Raw genomic sequence first — 20,113 nt, 5'->3', positions numbered from 1 at the left:
TTAGGGAGCTGATGGAAAGTTTAGAGCTGTGAAAAAGTAGCTAGATTTATAGCTAAATTGTCAAAAAAATAGCTAAACTGTCACTTTTCACAGTTCAAAGTCACATAAAATAGCTAAATTGGCAACACTGGTAGCCAACGCCTTTGAAAGGCAGGGTTGGGGGGGTGTGTTGCTCCGCGCATGCGCACCAATAGGGAGACGTCACAGACTGCTTGCCGAGGAGAAACTCCTGGAATGCCAGTGCCGCTTCCGGTCACGCGGTGACTAATAATACTCCGCCTGCTCCGGGCAGCTGCTTCTTTCCCAGGTACGGGGCGCTGTAGCTTTTTCTGGCTGTGGAGAGAGCAAGTAAGGTATGCGTAGACTCATAAAATAACTTGAGGGCGGTAAGAAATGTTTAACCGCTTTTATTACAGCTAGTGTTTGTTTTTATTCTATAAGAGGACTGTGCCGTGCTATGAATGTGCGCACCACGCTGCTGAAGAGCAGTTAAGGAAGGAAGGAGCACAGTAGCATGGGGCAGCTGACTGAGGCTGGTTGCGGTTGGCAGGCCTGAGGCATTGGTAAAGGACTTGGGATGCCGACGGTCCTGTGAAAGTAGCGACATCGGGAGTTGTTCTGAGCGATGGGTCCTGGACTGAAAAGGTGCTCGGTTCCTTCGCATGCGATGATGGCTTGAGCATATCTCTGTATTGATGTGCTGGTAGCCTGTTGTTACCAGGGAAACTTGAAGCCCCAGTATGCCATTGTGGGTCCAGAAGCACTGCTCCCTTCCAAATGCTCGTGGCGCTAGTGCTAAATCGGTCCCTTCTCCCCCTCGCGCCACCCCAAACTACACTCATCTACTGAAGTTTCACAAAGTCAGTGAATCAAAGCTTGGGCTTGTCAGTGAAGCTGGTTTTACTTGCTGAACCCGACTTAAGCAGGTGCATGCTGCATTTATTTATTAAAAAATATATATTACTTGCGCAATCCAATGTCTTTGGCAAGGCACATGAAAACATTCACATATACTATAATATATCGACGCACGGGCAGAATTTTGTTTCTCCTTGCTGCTCCTTAAGTCAAATCCTGCTATAAGTCTCTAAAGGGTATTATATTAAGCTGTTAGTTATTTTGTAAATTTGCATCATTTACATTCTCTGCTGAAGCCATGTACTGCAATATTTATAGAAGGCTTTAAGATGGTTGTTCAGGTAATCCAAATATGTTTGAAAAAATGTTTTTAACTGCTGCTTAAATGTATGAATAAAAGGATCACTATGTAGTTCATCTGATTGGGAATTCTAGAGCTCCCAGTTAGCTATGATGAGTCCTTACTCACTTGTTTCATCAAGATGCATTTGATGGAATGAGGAGCATCTCAGTACTGCTTCTAGGCCAAAAAAAGAGAATACCATAACTGGTAATGATCTCCTATTTTGAACTTCAGATATGTCCTGTGATCCTTGTGAATGGAGATGCAGACTGCAGATCTTTAGCAGTGTACTGATACATATTGGGGTTTCATGATTTAAGACTTTCTGAATGAATATGAGGACCTTGAGTTTAATTCTCGGAACCTGCAGTCAATGGAGAGATTATTATTTAATATTTATTTGATTTATATTCTGCTTTTTTAGACACTTTGAAGCAGATTACATTCAGGTACTATAGGTATTTCTCTATTTCCAGAGGACTTACAATCTAAGGTGGTCATTTACTAAGCCGAGAAGGGCAAAATATCACAGGGTGCTTGCTATCATTTTTATTTTTGTGGGAAAATTCCAAGAGAAAAATATTCCAGGGAATGGGACAAAAAATGTGATGGCTGCTCACTTCTCAATGGGGGTGCCATAGTCTTAAAGAGCCTTCCAATCTAAAAATCCCCCCCCTTCCAAAAGTGTAAATTACTCCTATAGGTTTCTGGTTAGACTCCTATCCATCCTCCCATTGCCTGTTGAGGCAGCCCATAGTAAAATAAAATTTCAAAAAATTGCTTGAGGTGTTGTACAGTGATGGCTTGCCCTCCCCTTGCCATTGATGCCATTTTCCAAGATGGCACCTGCCAGCCTTTGCCCATGGTGTGTGGGGGGGGAGGCTAGAAGGAGCATTAGACACCAAGGACTTTTTATTTTTAACCCCAAGGGATTTTTCACTTTAAGGGTGAAGTTCTGGGCCGTGTAGCCCTTTAAATTGCTGCCTGGGAGCATCGGGCCTTATGTTAAGATTCCGATGCTTTGGGAAAGAGCTACAACTCCTTTTTGGAAAATACAGCTCTGGTTGGTTATTTTATTAGCATATGATTACTTATATATTAGCTGCTTTGCATACATTAGTACATTTTGTGCATGCAAATGCAGGCAAAGCAGTTAATTTCAATAGCGGGTGGGTTTTTCTTCTAAACAAAAAATGTGCAGTATTGCCGCGATATGGGTATATGGTGCAATAAACAGCATTTTTCATGTGTTATACCATTATTGCAATTTAGTAAATGACCCCACAAGTTTGTACCAGAGGCAATGGAAGGTGAAATGACTTGCTCAAGATCACAAAGAATGGAGTGTAGTCGTCTAGTGGTTAGAGCAGCGGGCTGTGATCCTGGGAAATCGGGGTTCAAATCTTACTACTGTTCCTTGAGACCTTGGGCAAGTTTCTTCACCCTCCATTTCCTCAGGTAAAAACGTGGGGAGACTTCTCAAGCCATGATTTATTTTTTTTATTGTGGGAGGGGGCCGTATATCACTAGGTATGTGTCCCAGTGTTGAGCCCCTCCCTGACAAAATATCTTTAGTATGACTTTTTTTTTTTTTATTGACACAAATGCATGACAAAAAATCATGTCATGTTACGGGGCCTACTCGTGATGGTGGCCCACCTCGGCCAGGGCTGCCATTGAGTTAAAGGGCCAAATGGCCCAAATCTCTCCCTCCCCAAACTTCCCAGTTCTTGGGGTGGGGGTCTTTGGAGATCCCTGTCTCCTCATGGCAGCCTTCCGAGGCAGCTCTGGCCCCCCAAACAAAAAAAATAGTATTTTATCACCTGTACAGTGACATCTCAGCCCCTTCCCAAACCCCCACGGCTGTCAAATTCCCCTTCCCAGTTCAAATTAGAGAAAATCCCTGCCAGAAAAAAAGGCTCTTGGGGAGGTACCCCAATGCCCCCTTACCCTTTGTATATCTATGTGTTACCAAATATGCAAACATTTATAAGTTAGCTATGCTCATATTTGGTGACATAATAATGATCTGGTATTGATTGGATATTGGTATAACTTAAGAATTACCAGTACTTAGCCTATAGTGCCATCTAATAGATGCAACCTTTGCACAAATCCATAAGTATTTTTCCTGACCTTTTGCCTATTGCACTCTATGGTTAACACAGCAAAATTGTTCCATTTGTATATCTGTGAGTACAGCCCTTTCCATGCTCCCAAGATGAGATGTCCTTATCTTAAAGCTGCTGGTTCCCATGACTCCAGCTTTCAAGGTTAGAGCACTGGTATTTTCTATCTGACTAGCAGATAGCCTGTAACTGTGTAATTTTCTACCAGTTCTATACTCTGGAAAAAGAGACAGACTTGGTCTGAAAATCCACAAATTACAGCAGTTGCCATCAATAGGAGAGACTTCATTAATGTTGTGTTTCTTTATATAAGTAAATAGCACAAAATCTATAAGAGCACATACTTGTGTTACTAGTTGCCAAGTTCTTATGGCCTGGATTGGCCACTATTGGAAACAGGATGCTGGGCTTGATGGACTCTTGGTCTGACCCAGTATGGCATGTTCTTATAAGTTTAAAAAAAAAAATAACCCAAAAAATTTTCATTGCATTTGAAATGAGGTTTTTTTCAAAGGTGATAATAAGGTAGCCTCCACAATGAATGTTGTTGTCCTGTTCCACAAACTGTCACATTCATTGTGCTTGTAAGTGTAAATTACAATTTACTAAAAAGAAAAACTAATATTGGATGCTATAAGTGGAGATATTGTATTATTGCATTTGATTTTTGGATTTCTGTTTTGGTAATTGGTCAACTTTTGTAAATTTACAAAAGTGATTCTGGATAAAATTACCTCCTAAGTTAAACATTTGCTTGAACAAGGTTAAGGTCTTGTGACATGTGAAAAGAATATTGAAACTTTGTTGGCTTCTTGCTCAGGTTAATCAGGTTTTGCATAAGTTGGAGATTTTGAAAAATCAAGCTAGGAGAAGAAATCTGAGTTTGGTTTTCTTAAGTCTTCTACGGTTTTCCCACTAGATTATTTATTTATTTAACGTTTCTTTTATACCGATGACCGTTCGCACATCGCATCGGTTTACAGTGAACAAAAAACCATTGGGCAGAGCCCTTACATATAACAGATAACATAGTGAACTAGGCAACATATAAATAATTTTTGGGAGGAGCCCTTACATAAAACACACATCAATGATTAGATGCTATGGGTATATGCTATGGAATTGAACTATAACAATAACTATATACAGATTAGTGCACAGTACAAAATCGGCAGGCATAAAGGCGTTCATACCAGGATATCAGAGTAACATTGGTAGGGTAACATTCGTAGGGGGGATTTATGTAATAGGGGGTGTGATGGAGTAAGCTTGCTGGAAGAGCCAGGTTTTAAGTTTCTTTTTGAAGGCGGGGGTATAGGTCTCAATGCGAATATCATGGGGTAGTGAGTTCCATATAGTGGGGCCGGCAAGAGAAAAGGCTCTGTTAATAGTGGAGGAGAGCTTAAAAGATTTGATAGATTGGGCATGGAGTGTTCCTTGGAGTGCTGGGCATGTAGGTCTCATGGAGGTACGGGGTAAGAGGGGGGGGGGGGTTAAGCCAGTTGAGGTTGGAATTTAATAGACTCTTGTGTATGATCGAGAGGGTTTTATGAAGAATTCGTGACTGTATAGGGAGCCAGTGTAGTTCAATAAGTGTGGGGGTGATGTGATCCCTTTTCTTTGTGTTGGACAATATTCGGGCGGCGGCATTTTGTAGGAGTTGGAGTGGTCTAGTGTGTATTGCAAGAATGCCAAGTAAGAGTGCATTACAATAGTCAATCTTCGATAAAATAATAGCTTGAAGGACTGTACGGAAATCATTGAAATGTAGCAAGGGTCTGAGTTTCTTTTATTGTTTGCAGTTTAAAGTAGCAATCCTTTATGATGGATTTGATGAATGGTTTGAAAGAGAGGTGATTATCAATAATAACTCCTAGGTTGCGAGTGTGTGATGGGAAGTTGGTAGCAGAGTAGGCAGGAGGGATGTCTGGGAGCGGTTGCTTATTAGATATGATTAAAAGCTCAGTTTTGTTGGAGTTAAGAGCTAGGTGCATGTCCTTTAGGAGCTGGTTGATAGAGGAAAGACAGGATTCCCAGCTGTGTAGAGCAGTTTGGATGGTGTCCGAGAAAGGGAAAATGATTTGTACATCATCAGCATAGATAAAATGCTTAATGTGTAGATTAGTGAGAAGCGTAGTAAGGGGAAGCATGTATATATTAAACAGGGTAGATGAGAGTGAGGAACCTTGGGGAACACCTTGGGGGAGACTGATGGGATCAGATTCATTATTGTCCATAGTGACAGTGAAAGTACGATTTTGGAGATATGATTGAATCCAATCAATGGCCTTGCTAGTGATCCCAATATTTCTGATGTGTTGAAATATTTCCTTGCTGTTTTAAAATATCCCTCGGAAACTTTTCTGCCTGTGGTACAAGTTTATTTTCTGTCAATAAGCAGGCTGAATTAGCCATGCTGAATTTGTGACTACATCAGGGCGGCACTAGGCGAAGCTGTCTCTCAAAGCTAAGGCTTTTGGCTTACAGGGCATGTGCGGTAGTTCCCACATGAATGAGCCTTCCAGAGGTCTCCTCAGTCGTTTTTTCATCCACGCTTTGCATGGATGTGGATTCTTGTCTCTGTTCCTCAGTTTTTTTTTTCAGATTTTTTTCTTCAATTGTTTTGGGGTCACGTAAAGCAGCACTTTTCAGTGCTATCATGGTCCATAAGAGAACAGGGGGCTTAAACAATTACAGACAGCCACAACTATTGCTACCTATGTTTGGGCTCAGACTACAATCAGGCCAACTGCTGGGATTGTGGGCAGAATGTTGGCTTGGGCTCAAAGGCAAAAAGCAGAAATAATTGCTCGTTTTACGGGCAGAAGACATCTCGGCCCAGTTTTCAACCTTCTCATCTCTAGAAGAGATAGGAAAGCCTCTCAGATCTGTGAAGTCTTCTCCAGGTCAATCTTGATGCTCCTATGAGCCACAACACCATCCAGCCTCAGCAGGCACACTGCCAGCTACATCTCTGGCATGCAAGCAGGCAGCGCAACCTGGAACAGCCCATATGAGCTCATGCCTTTCGATGCCTTTACAGCTTCAGAAAGTGCTGCAAAAGATGCTGCATGCGTCTAGGCCCATTCATGGGGCTCTTCTGACTATGCGGACTGCACTGAGCCTGGTGCATATGGCACTGAAGAAAGCATGCCCGGTGCCACACCTGGAATACCCAGCGCACAAGATGATTCACATGATGCTTACAGAACATGCAATGCCAATGCATGGGGCTATGATGCATATGGCGCAGAAGCCGAAAAAGTTGATGCATGAAGCACTTGAGGTGCTGAAGGCAAAGAAATCTGCATATCATTCTATGCGCATAGTACAAGCAGCGCAGAGTGTTACCCAGGGATCCCCTACTTCTCAGAAGCTCACAAAAAAATGCAAGCATACTTCTGCATCAACTACTGCCTCCCTTTCAAAAAAGCACAGAGGGCATAGGAAGGATACAGCTGAAGATCAGTTCTGCTCCTCCCTCACATCAGCTGCCTCTAGGGAACAGCATCTTCCCACCTACTTCTCTAGCACCTGCAGCAGTCCCTAGACACTTTATCAGTGGCCGTTATGCCTCCTAGGATGCCAAAAACCATTGTACCACCCCCCTACTGGTACCGTCAAGCACACAGAGCACCTTGCTTCCCTCAGACCTATGGCAGCAGGGCTTCAGATTGCTTACAGTCCAGCCCATTTGCTCCATCTTACCACTGACTCCGGCTGCACCAGTGCATACTCAACAAGATATGGATCAAGAAACCTCTGCCCTTCCTTTGCATTGCAGTAGAACGATTAACGGATTTGTATAACTTTTTCACTTCTCTGCTTCCGCACCCTCCCACATCTTTTCCACTGGCCTACCCAATTCATCCACTGGAACATGAGTGTGCCATTACCTATTCCAGATGCTCTGGGTGTTGCTAAAGAGGACCCTCCTCTGCCATCTCCACGTTCGCAGGAACATTTACCATCACTGTCCCTGAAGTTGGGTAGTCCATTGCTGCCATCACCCGGGGAGGCCTATGCTAGTTCCACTGGTATCCCTTGTGATCCACCAGAGGAGATTCCAGACCGTTCGTCTCCACCAGAAGACCTGTCATTCTCCTGCTTTGTAGAAAAGGGAAAGAACCCGACCCCCGCATAGAAGTTATGAGCTTGTTGAAAGTTTTAGAGCTCCCAAGTGAACAAACAGCTTTCCCATCACATCCAGTGCTACAGAAATCTTTATTAAAGTTTTGGGAACCCCCTTCTAAGGGGACGACAATGGCAAGGAAACTTGATTTGAAATTTTGTATGCAAATATCACCAGGATACGGGATAGGTGATCTTGGAATCAGCCATATGGCGAGCAAAGAAGACCAGGCTCCATTCCAATTCACCACCTGATAAAGAGCACATTTGGCTGGATGATTTTGGAAGAAATTTTTTTCCAGGGTTCCATGCTCTTGTCTAGGATACAGCAGTATCAGTTCTACATTGTGCAGTACCTTTGTGTGTTATCAGCAGCTCAAGCCACTTATGAGATCAGAGGAAGGTATTAACATAGCTTCACAACCCCTTCTGGATATGGAGGAGGGCTTGTGCCGCCACTTGTGTATGGTGTACAAAGGATTTGACGCTGTGGCTAGGACCTCAGTCGCATCAATAGCAGCATGTTGCATGGCTTGGCTGCAAGCCAGTGGTATTCAAGCGGATGTCCATGAAAAGTTAGCAGACCTTCCTTGCACTGGTGAAAATCTGTTTGGGGAGAAATTAAAGGACTGTCACCAAATAGAACCTAGCTGTTCAGTCACTGTCCACGGGGAGAGATCAGCTTCGGGATCTCACCAATATTACCCCCAGTATTTTACCAGCGAAGGCCTTGCTGCCCATACCAGGGCTATTGGCAACTTCCAATTCAGTTCCCAAGAAACACAGCAGCAATCTACTCCGCAAAGGGGAAGATCAAGAGAACAGCATCAACAGAAGCCAACTTTGCTAACCACCTTGAAGCAATAGGGTTTTTAAAGAACCCCCTGCCATAGCTAGAGATATCTATAGGTGGCAGATTACAGCTGTATGCAGCATCCTGGCCCAAGAAAATATCTGACAAAAATTCCCCACCTAGCTGCTCCTCTGAGCAATCAATCACTCCCAACAGAGCCTGCAACAGCAAGAGGTGGCCTCCCTTCTCAAGCAGAACACCATACAGGAGTTGTCTCAGGCCAATTACAACTAAGGCTGCTATTCCAAGTATTTCCTCATCCCCAAGAAATAGGGGGGTTTCTGACCCATCCTAGATCTCAGAGCTCTCAACAAGCATCTTGTTCAAGATAACCTCCCTGGAACCATCCTGCCATTTATTCAGCCAAAGGATTGGATGTGTTTACTGGACCTCAAGGATGCATAGGCACACATGCCTATGCACTCATCTTGGCGTTACTTCTGTTTCCAAGTTAGGGACAAATACTACCAATACAAAGTGTTCCCATTTGGCCTTTTGTCAGCCCTGAGGGTATTCACAAAATGTCTGGCTGTGGTGGCAGTGCCCCTGTGCAAAATGGAAATTAGACTATTTCCGTACTGGATGACTGGTTGATCACAGCTCCTTCGTGGTAGGCTTTGCACTCTGACACATTGTCGACAATCCACTGTCTGGAACAGTTGGAATTTGTAATCAACTAAAAGTCTAGCCTCCATCCTACCCAAACGATAGAATTCATAGGGGCTTCAATAGACTCAATGTCATCCAGGATTTTTCTTCCTCAAGACTGAGCTGTCAGGCTCTGAGATCTGGCGAGGACTCTACAAACACAAAATACTGCTCCTGCCAGCCTTATTCTAGCCTTTTTAGGCCATCTAGCAGCAGTGGTTTATATGGTTCCCTTAACTCATCTACATATGTGATGCCTGCTTTGGGGTTTGCGAATGCAGTGGAGTCAATATCTACAACCTTTCAAAGAGTACTATTGACCAATTTAAGACAGAGCCACCAATTGATATAGATCTACGTGTTGTAGAAAAGGGAAGTCCTCTTCAGCCTCATCTATATCAAGCGATCCTAACTACAGATGCCTCTACCCGAGGTTGGGGAGCACACCTTCTTCAATTCAAAGCACAAGGAGTATAGTCCCTCCAGGAGTCACATTGCCAAATAAACCTCCTAGAACAGAGCGGTGTGGTATGCCCTCAAAGTATTCGAGCACCTTCTCCATTCACAGTGTATGATTCAGACAAACAGGTTACAATGTATTATCTAAACAAATAAGGAGGTAAGGGCTCCTGGATCCTCTACAAAGAGAAATTAGCCATATGGGACTGGGCACAGCTCCACTGGGCCACCTTCCAAGTTGTTTACCTTCCAGGCATTGCAAATATGAAAGCGGACAGAATCAGAGTATTCTGACTTCAAGGATGGTTTCTTTCTCAGTCAACTGCAAACGAACAATTCCAAGAATGGGGTCGATCATGGATAGATCTGTTTGCATTGGAACAGAACAAAGGTAGCTCTGTTCTGCTCTCTCTTTCAGGTCGATACTCTAAGGCCGCGGCAGTGCCCGGCGCACCCTCGTTCCCCGCACGCACAGTTCTCTTCACCTACCGCTCGATACTCTCTTCTAATTGCATGCAAATGCATGCCGCGTCTGTGAAGTGTTAGGGAAGCGTTAGGCCCGCGCAACCCATTTTACTGTATAGAGCGCCTATACAGTAACCTGGGTGCTCGGGCCTAACGCTTCACTGCCACGCTGGTATCTGTCATTTCAAATGTCATTTGAAATGACAGATACCAGGAAGTCGGGATTGCCGTCCCCTCTCCCCTCCTCCCGAAGCAAAAAAAAAGTGAAAAAAAAAGTTGCGAGAGAGGGGAGAGGACGGCAATCCTACGCTCGGCGACTTACTTTTGCAGCCCCCCTCCGGACATCGTGGCTTCCCCCGTGCCAGTTCCCCTCCTCCCGAAGCAGGGCACGAAAAGCGCGAAGCGACTTACTTTTGCAGCCCCCTCCGGACATCGGACGACCTCTCCTGCCTCCAGCTGCTCGCGAAGATGGACGCCTGCACGGCCACTGAAGACGTGACGTCACGACGTTTGGCGTCAGGCATGTGACGTCACGTCTTCAGCGGCCGTGCAGGAGTCCATCTTCGCGAGCAGCAGGAGAGGTCGTCCGATGTCCGGAAGGTGCTGCAAAAGGTGAGTCGCTTTACACTGCCAGTCCCTTCTTCCCTCCTCCCGGAGCAAGGCTGCTTTTCGTGCCCTGCTTCGGGAGGAGGGGAGGGGGAACTGGCACGGGGAAGCCACGATGTCCGGAGGAGGGGGGCTGCAAAAGTAAGTCGCCGAGCGTAGGATTGCCGCCCTCTCCCCTCTCTCGCAACTTTTTTTTTCGCTTTTTTTTTTTCTGAGGGGGGAGGACTGGGGCTGCCCCGGAGGCCAGCATCCATGGACGCGGCCAGGGCAGGTGAGAGGGGGCTGGGGGAAAGCTTGCCGCCTACCCTTACCCCTGCCTCTAACGCAGGGGTAGGCGGTAAGTTAGCAGGTTAAACGCGGGGCAAAATGGCAGCGATAGTCGGGGCGCGCGTTACAGTATCGGAGGGGAATAGCTAATTCCTTCATTATACAGCTAATTCGTTCATTTACATATCATATACATGCGTGCGGAAAGGGTTATGCGTCTGTTTTAAGAAGCGCTAAGGACGCGTGAAACTGGAGACTGTATCGCTGGATTGCCTTAGGCGTCCGAATTGTGCGCTCCCAGCACGTTACAGATGGGAAATCTTCAACCGCACGTTACAGTATCGACCCCTATATGAGCTGGGACAGGGAGGCACTGGATGTCTCTCATCTCTTGGTCTCAGGGACTATTTTGTCTTTTCTCCAATTCCACTCATAAGAAAGACCATGCAAAAGTGCATACAGGATAAGGCCAGAATGATTCCAATAGCTTCTGCGTGGCCAGAGCAGCCATGGCACACATCTCAATCAATTTTTAGCAGCACCACCTCGTAGCTTGGGATCACATTCTTCCCTGTTAACCCAGGCAAACGTGTTGTTATTCCACCCCTTACAATCTTCTCTCAATCTAACTGCATGGAAATTGAGCACACGACTCTAGCCCACTTCAACCTGTCCGCTGAAATAGAGGATGTCATAGTTTCAGCAAGGAAACTATCCCCATGTCGTAACTACTTCTGTAAATGGAAATGATACAGCACATGGTGCAAGCAATCCTTTTTCACATGCGAACCTTAACGGTTGTTGATTACCTTCACTACTTGTCCCACACTGGGACAGGTAGTGAAGGTAATCAGCTTACCATGACTCAGAAAGTGGAACTTTCATTTCACAAAATCCTCATGTTTTATGTACACGAGGGGGTTATTGTACGTACGACCCTCTATGCAAATGCATCTAGACCTTTTGGATATCAGCATCATGTTATAAGTTCTCCTGGACTCTTCTTTTGAACCTTTGGATAAAGCCTCACTAAAGTTTCTGACTTGGAAGGTTGTCGCCTTAGTTCATTTTCCACCTTACCTGCAATTCTTCCTTGACAAGGTAGTTTTGCGCACCCATCCAAAATTCCTTCCAAAGGTGGTTTCTGCTTTTCATAAAAATCAATCTGTACCGCTTCCCATGTTTGTTTTTTTAAACCGCCTAGACATGATCAGAAGAGGAAGCTGCATTCGTTGGACTGCAAGTGAACCTTGGCGTATTATAAACAATGGACACAAATCCATAGGAAGTTGTCTTAACTTTTCGTTTCCTATAACCCAAACAGATTGGGAGCACCAATTGCAAAAAACTCTTTCCAATTGTATTACAAACTGTATCCAGCATTGTTATGCGACAAAATCCCTCGCGCTAACATACATGCTGTTATTTATTTGTTGTCTTAATATGTATTATTTAACTCAATTTTTCTCCAAGTTCATTTTCCTGTTCTATGTAAGACTCATATGTTAAGTCATCCTAATGTTATATGTAAACCGAAGTGATTTGTAACATTGTTACCAGAACCTCGGTATATAAAAAATATTAAATAAATAAAATAAATAAATACCCTGTGAAAGCTCATCAAGCCAGAGCAACTGTAAGTTCTCTAGCACACCTTGGGAATATACCAATTGAAGACATCTGCAAGGCAGCAACCTGGTCTTCTGTTCACAAATTCACATCGCACTATTGGCTAGATGAGCAAGCTAATGCAAATGGATCGGTAGGAAGATCAGTTCTTCATCAAATCTCATCCAGTAACCAGCTATCCACAGAGGAGTCTGGATTGTGTGTGTGTTTGAACTTTTTTTTTTTTTTCTAGAGGCATAGCAAATTGGAACTACCGTATTTTTTGCTCTATAAGACGCACTTGCTAGAAGTCCCTGGTGGTCCAGCCAGGGTCCCGGGGCGATCTCCTGCTCTTGGGCCGTCTGCTGCCAGTAATCAAAATGGCCCCGGCCGTCCATTGCTCCTACTATGTGACAGGGGCTACCGGTGCCATTGGTCAGCCCCTGTCGCATGGTAGGAGCAATGGACGACCAGCGCCATTTTGATTACTGGCAGCAGACTGCCCAAGAGCAGGAGATCGCCCCACTGGACCACCAGGGACTTTTGGCAAGGGTTGGGGGTGGGCTTTTTTTTTTTCCTACAAAAGAGTAAAAAATTTTCTGATCTGGGGAGTGGACCGAAATGGCCCTCCCCAGACCCGAAAACAAAACGGGGACAAAAAAAATTGTATGCACACCCCTAATTTGCTTCATAAGATGCACAGAGCTGGTTTAGTACACCATTAAAAACATTTTTATTTTCCCCCTCTGAATCCTAGGTGCGTCTCATGGAGCGAAAAATACGATACTGATCAAGCTGAAGGAATTTAATACTGTTCCCACCAGCTCAGCAAGTGACTTAAAAAGCATTGCAAGCTTTAGTTATTTGACAATTAAAATATTTAATCTGCTTTTCCAGTAAAATTAAATCGGGGGTCACGTGATGTGGTGTAGCTGAACGGACGCGTTCGCTTCAGCTCCGGGCACCATCCACTTACTTTGGCATTTTACACCGTTTTTCACCACTGGATTGTGACTGACTTTCCTATAAAGGTAGATGTCCATAGATACCTATATGCTAAAATCGACCGCCGCTATGCCCTTGCGAGGGGGTAGAAAGGAGAGAGAAAAAATCTGGGACGTTTCTGACAAAATGGCGCCGACGCCCGGTCGTCAGTCTCCCTCGCAAGCCGCGACTGACCTCACAAAATCGCCGGTACAAATACCTTCGGCCGACCTGACTGAGCAAATTACTGCGGCGGTCGTGAGTGCTCTCGGTTCTCCGATCTCACGCAGCAGTTTCGAGACCTGAAACAAACCCTTACGGATCTCCCGCCAAGACTCGAGCAGGCTGAATCGCGTATAGCGACTTTGGAGGACGACACTCACTCTTTAACCCAAAAAATAGTGGCGCTGGAAAAAACGGCGAGAGATACCACTGAAAAATTGGACGATATCGAAAACAGGGCACGTCGTAATAATCTTAGGATTACCGCTTTACCTGAATCTTATCGAGGAGCAGGGCCTAGCTCCCTTTCTGGAAAAATGGCTGCCCAGCGTGTTGGAGATCCCTGAATTGGAAGGGAAGCTGGGTGTCGAAAGAGCGCACAGACTGGGGAGACGCAGGGAGACTGATCAACGGCCACGTCTTGTTGTTGTACGTTTTCTAAATTGGGCTCAGAAGCAGAGGATAATGCAGGCCGCACGGTTAAAGAAGGACTTACAGTACCAGGGCGTGCCGGTCCGGATTTTTCCACGCTGCTCTCGCTCAAACGGAAAACCTATAGCCCACTCTGTACCGACCTTTTCAAGAGAAACGTTAAGTTTCAACTGCAATATCCCGCCACCCTTAAAATCTGGCACGCAGGAGCGGCTCATATTTTCAAGGACGTAACGGCTGCAAAATCTTTTGTTGATGGTCTCTCTGGGGACTGAGTTCTTTGTTAGCTCTGCCTTGGGCGGTTTTCCTCGTCCGACCTCTTATGCCGGTTGGCAGTGAGTGCCCTGTTTTTTTGCTGGGCACGCTCTTATTTGATTCCTTATGGACTGTTTACTGTTCTGTTTTGAACTGTTTGGGTTCTGAGTCTGGGGCCAGGACTGTGGCGTGGGATCGGGCCCTGTGGATGCTTCAGCGGAACCAGCTTGGTTTGATGGCCTTACAGGGGTTTTTTTTCTTTCGCGACGGGTTCCGATTCAGTGGGACCTTTCCGCCTGAGACGCCTCACTGTTTGGAACTGACTAATTTTGTTTTTTGACTTTTCCTACTTATGCTCTTCCAGGCGATTTGCGGCCTGCCGCGCTATTTTGGTCATATGGACCATGTTCTTTTAGGTCCTCTTCTTTGTTTTATGCAGCGGAGGCCTATGGGTTTTGTCCCTCTGGACTTGGACATGGCTTTGTGTGTTGGCAGCATATGCCTCTTTATATCAGCGGGACATTGATGGGGTTTCTCCCCGTGGAGATCGGGGGATTGTTTTGCCCGTCCGTTTTGGTCATCAGTGCAAAAAAAAACCCCCCAAAAAAAAAAACCAAACGACAACAACACAGCAAGCCAAACGGACAGTAAACGTTGGACTGGTCGTCAATGAGGATGCCGACGGTCATGTTTCCTTGTTTGGAGTTTACACTTGGTTATCACGAATTGTGGTTGATTTTGGATGTGGTTTTACTTATGTGTTTTCTTAATAGTGGATGGTGCCTGGTCACATTGCTACGTACCACCTCTCTTCCTTTTTCTTAAGGGAGGGTCTGTGATCTTGTGGGCACTGGAATTTGGGGGGGTGGGGGAGGGGGCGAAGGGGAAGGATCCATGGGTGGGAAGAATTGGGGGTGGGGAAAGGGGGTGGGTGGGGGGATGGGAGGGGGGTTTGGGGGGTTTGCAGACTACTTTTGTATCAATGGAATATGATCCTCAGTGTTTTTTGTTTTTTTTTGGTCCTAGGCTACAGTGGTTCACGGGGCTGTCAGTTTTGCTGTGTTCTTCAGAGGTTATTGATGTTGCCCCACAGGGTTATGCAGAGGGGATGCCAGGCTGGGGGCACCTCTCTTTTTTTTGAGATCTCCTGCCTATCCAGGCATAATTTTCTCTTTTTCTCATGGCAAAATTAATATCCTGGAATGTAAATGGTCTGGGAACGCCTATCAAGAGGAAAAAGGTGCTGTCCCATCTTAAGCGCTTACATGCAGATATAGCATGTTTACAGGAGACGCACCTTACGGATGTAGAGAGCCAAAAGTTGCAACGGGAGTGGGTGAACTTATGTGTCTATGCCCCGGCTGCCCATAGGAAAGCGGGAGTAGCCATTTTGATTAATAAAAACACCAATTTTCAACTTAAACAGCGTATAGTTGACCCAGCTGGGCGTTACGTCCTGTTGGTGGGTTTGTGGAATAATGCATTGGTTACTATCTGTAATATTTATGCCCCTAACGACTATTCACATGACTTCTTTGTTAGTATGGCTAACCTGTTGCATGATATCAATCACAAACCTCTACCCTTTCACAACTGTGTTCCAGCGTACCTTATTTGTGAACCCACAAAACCAAAAACAATTGTAACACTGGTAATTAATTCATATGAATCAATCTCGCCAAATATATGTAGGCCCCTCACTCTAAGGGTCTGTCAAAGTAATACAGACTCCTAATTAGGTATAGGGCCACCTTGCTTTAATTATAACATCTTTAAATTTTTAAACTTTTTTTGCAATTTTTCCTTTTTTTTTTTTTTTTTAAATGTCAAGCAAAAATGATCGATGATAGGCATTAAATCACCGCTGTTCATAGCACAAAGGTGTCAAAAGATACGAGAGGAACCGCAATACTCATCTGTTGCCAAATTTTGGCTGGTCTCCCTCTCCCCGACACGCGCGTGTTTCAAACCCGAAGTTCTGCCTCAGGGGGATGTCCTTCTGTATCTGATACTCAACAAATTACCCAGCTTGAAAATCGCGATTTGCCTCCTTCATTCTCTAATATCTTGGCTTCTTTAGAGCTGTCTTCATTTTTCAGCGGCCGCGTCTCGCCGCCCTGTTGCATGTACATGGCCAGGGTACGGTGTATCTGGCAGGTGACTTTAACTGTGTACAGGATCCCTCTCTAGATAAATCCCCACCCCCAACTGTTCCCCTGGGAAAGAAAAAGAAGGGGGTTGCCTATCTGTGTCACCATTTGGGTTTGCTGGATGTGTGGCGTACCCTACATCCTAGTGAAAAAGATTACACCCATGTTTCCAGGTCCCATGGTACATTATCTCGGATCGATTACATTTTAACCTCTCATACTGTATTTTTTCAGATAGCTGAGGCGAATATTGAATCTCAGGCTATATCGGATCACTCCCCAATATCTATCACTATGCTGGCCCCCACACTCACTACTAAGCCGAGGTTGTGGCGTTTTCCACATTACTTAAAAAATGATGTGCAGTTTAAATCCACCCTTTGTGATGAGTGGAAGGACTATGCAAAAAATAATCACCAACACACTGATAATCCCCACCTTTTCTGGGAAACCGGGAAGGCCGTGATTCGGGGTGAGATCATTGCATATGTGCATTTCCGTAACAAACAACTTAATAAATCTATTCTTCATTTGGAGTCTTTGCTTCAACAGGCAAAAAAGAGACTGATTGGGCATAATTTAGACAGTCACCGAAAAGAGTATTACAGTATACTGGGACGCCTCAATACCTTACTAACCACACGAGCCCCTCACTATCTACAGAAAGGGGAACAAAACTTGTTTAGGTTTGGGAACAAGCCGGGTAAATTGATGGTGAACCTGACCAGGACTAAGCGACACCGTTCCTTTATTACCACTATGAAGAATCACTCGGGTGACATAACCAATAACGGAAAAGATATATGTGAAATTTTCCGACAGTACTATCGTCGGTTGTACACCCCGGACCTGGTTACAGAACATCTTGATGATGTTTTTTTCCAGGACATTTCTCTGCCAAGGCTGACGGCATCTCAACTGACTTTTCTGAACAGGCCCATACAGACTTATGAGGTAATGCAGACCATCGCAGCCACGAAGTCGGGGAAATCCCCGGGCCCAGACGGTCTTTCCTATGATTTCTTTAAAATCCTGCAAGTTCACCTTAGTCAGACTTTGACCCATTATTATTTGGCAGGCTTGACGCAAGGACAATTCCCTGTTTCCTTTAATGAGGCATATATTACGGTCCTTCCCAAATCGGGCAAGGACTTACAACAACCATCCTCTTACAGACCCATTTCCTTATTAAATTGCGGTTTTAAAATTCTCACCAAAATTCTCGCTGAGAGACTGAATGTTTTCCTCCCTCACTTAGCGTCCTCCCATCAAACGGGTTTTGTTAGGGGGAGAAAACCGACGGCAAATATCCTTAAGCTTATCACTGCCCAACATATCTGTCAAAATCAAGATATCCCGGCTCTAGCCATCGGTCTCGATGCTGAAAAGGCTTTTGACCGCGTGGCCTGGCCGTACCTCTACTCGGTTTTGCAACGTTTCGGCATTAGGGGAGATTTTCTCCAGTACATCTCTTTGTTCTATCATCAGCCGACTACACGTATTATCGTGAATGGGTGCCTCTCAGATGTGGTTCAGATAGAGAGGGGAGTCCGACAAGGTTGTCCGTTGTCACCTTTGCTATATATACTTTATATTGACCCCCTCTTAAGGAAAATTGATGCCTGTCGGGAGATAAAGGGTTTTGGGGGACCCAAACATATATTTAAAATAGCCGCTTTCGCGGACGATCTTTTGATTTATGTCACCCAACCGTTACGTTCCCTTCCGGTGGTCTTACAGCTGTTGGAGGACTTTGGGTGTTTCACTGGGCTAAAAATAAACTATGATAAATCCGAAGCCATTGATATCACCGGGTCTGTTCGAGCCGCCTGGCCGGGTGTTTTTCCCTTTTCTTGGGTGAAAGATAGCCTCACGTACTTGGGGGTACACATCCCTACTAACATCACCCAGCTTTACAAAGTTAATATCTCCCCTTTGGTACTGACTACTTTGGCAGCTTTTAACAGATGGCAACATCTACCTCTGTCGTTAACGGGTCGTATACAGCTTTTCAAATTGATTTTGTTGCCCAAATGGTTATATGTTATGCAATTACTCCCACTTTGGCTTTTCGGGTCTATCTTTGGAGGGGGAGGAGAGCCAGAATACCCTTTTCTACGCTTGTCCGTCCCAAGGCTCAAGGGGGGCTGGAGTGCCCGGATCTAGCTTTCTATAACTTGGCCTGTAGTCTTAGATTTGTGAAAGATTGGTTGTTTGGTACCTCTCTTTTCACCCCACAAAAATGTCTCCTTGAGTGGTATGGGGTTCTTTCATTGAACCCCTTGTTACAGTTGGACGCGAGCCATGTTCCCCATTACCTCAGAACGCAGGAGTTTCTTCGCACAAATCGGAAGGCATGGCATACATTATGTCGTCTTATGGGACTCCAGTCCCGCTTAACGTCTCTACTTACTATTGTGGGTCACGATCTTTTCCCACCAGGGCAGGGTAAGGGGACGTTTTCCAAGTGGAGCACTTTTGGCCTACACTTTATATCCGACTTGTCCGATAGGGTAACAAGGGCCTTTCTCCCGTTTCCCCGACTCCAACAAATGTTTAATTTACCGGCTACTGACTATTATGCCTACCTGCAACTCAATCACTTTATCCACACAGAACGCTCCCAGTTGATGGTGAGGGTGGAACACCAGGCCCTTGGAGATTTTTTACAGTCAGGGAAATCTAATAGGCCTACTACGTCCCACTTTTACAAAGAGCTTATTGGTTTGGAAGATGCATGTATGCTGGGTCGTCTTTATCACAGATGGACGGTGTGGCCTTTATTCTCTTTAACAGTTTCCGAATTTACGGACTGTTTCAAGGATTTGGCCCTTGTGTCTGAAAATGTTCTTTTACGGGAGACTGGCTATAGATTCCTTTGGCAAAGTTACATCACCCCCTGTCAAGCAAAGCAAATGCAAATTACGCACACTTCCCAATGCTTTAAATGTTTATTTGAGGGAAGTAATTTCTTCCATTGTTTCTGGGAATGTAGTGCAATCTCCCGTTTTTGGGGCCTGATTCGTAAAGCATGTCAAAAATTCTTGAAAAAGTTCTTACCCTTCGACCCAACCTTATGGTTATTTGGTTTGGACCCCCTGGATCGCCTACATTTAACATCTTTTGAACGTTTGTTTCTCTTGAAGGCGAGTCTCATGGGCAAAAAAGTAATTTTGGTCAATTGGCTCAATAGGGGTGCACCCAGCTATGAGCATTGGTTTTGCCAGATGCTCCGGCTTTGTTCCTTGGAATATGCCATATTAACTGATGTTATGCCAAAGCGATCTAGGGCCACCATACTGATATGGTCTGCTTTTACCCGTTCTTTGACTCCTCGCATCAGCCACATACCAGACCCGTGGACTATGGACAGGCCTCACACAGCTGACGAGGAGATGCAGGACCTCACGGAGAACCACTGATCTTTTCCTTTTCCAGGATCATCCTTGGTGGACTTTTGTAGTCTGGGGGGGAGGGGGGGGTAAAATATGTATCTTGTATCTGGTTATTCTGTTCTTGTACATGTTTCAAAACTCAATAAAGATAGTTTCCAAAAAATAAATTAAATCAAAGCAGGTTATACAAGTATTTAAAAATAATATACAATAAGAACAGAATAAAATACTTGCTTTAATACTCCCAAAATCTAAAATCTCATCAAACTGTGACTTTCTTCCCCTCCCCCTGCCAAGATTTTAGGAAG

The 20,113-nt window shown here is 44.9% G+C and overlaps 1 protein-coding gene across 4 annotated transcripts in view; it reads left to right on the top strand.

Annotated features, from left to right (window-relative positions):
- Nucleotides 1-212: 212 nt before the first annotated feature.
- Nucleotides 213-20,113, top strand: part of SLC25A30 (solute carrier family 25 member 30) — a 97,496-nt gene continuing 77,595 nt past the window's right edge. Inside the window, exon 1 of one of the 4 annotated variants that reach the window (XM_029602900.1) lies at nucleotides 213-307. The gene's annotated coding sequence lies outside the window, so the exon portion shown is untranslated. Of the gene's footprint in view, nucleotides 354-466; nucleotides 646-730; nucleotides 927-20,113 lie in introns of those variants that run through there. The other 3 variants (XM_029602899.1, XM_029602902.1, XM_029602901.1) reach the window with 3 other exon arrangements.

This window comes from Rhinatrema bivittatum, chromosome 5, assembly GCF_901001135.1.
Source record: "Rhinatrema bivittatum chromosome 5, aRhiBiv1.1, whole genome shotgun sequence".
Lineage (NCBI taxonomy): Eukaryota > Metazoa > Chordata > Amphibia > Gymnophiona > Rhinatrematidae > Rhinatrema > Rhinatrema bivittatum.
The sequence above is the reverse complement of the archived record's forward strand: the minus strand, read 5'-3'. Positions and strand labels throughout refer to the sequence as shown.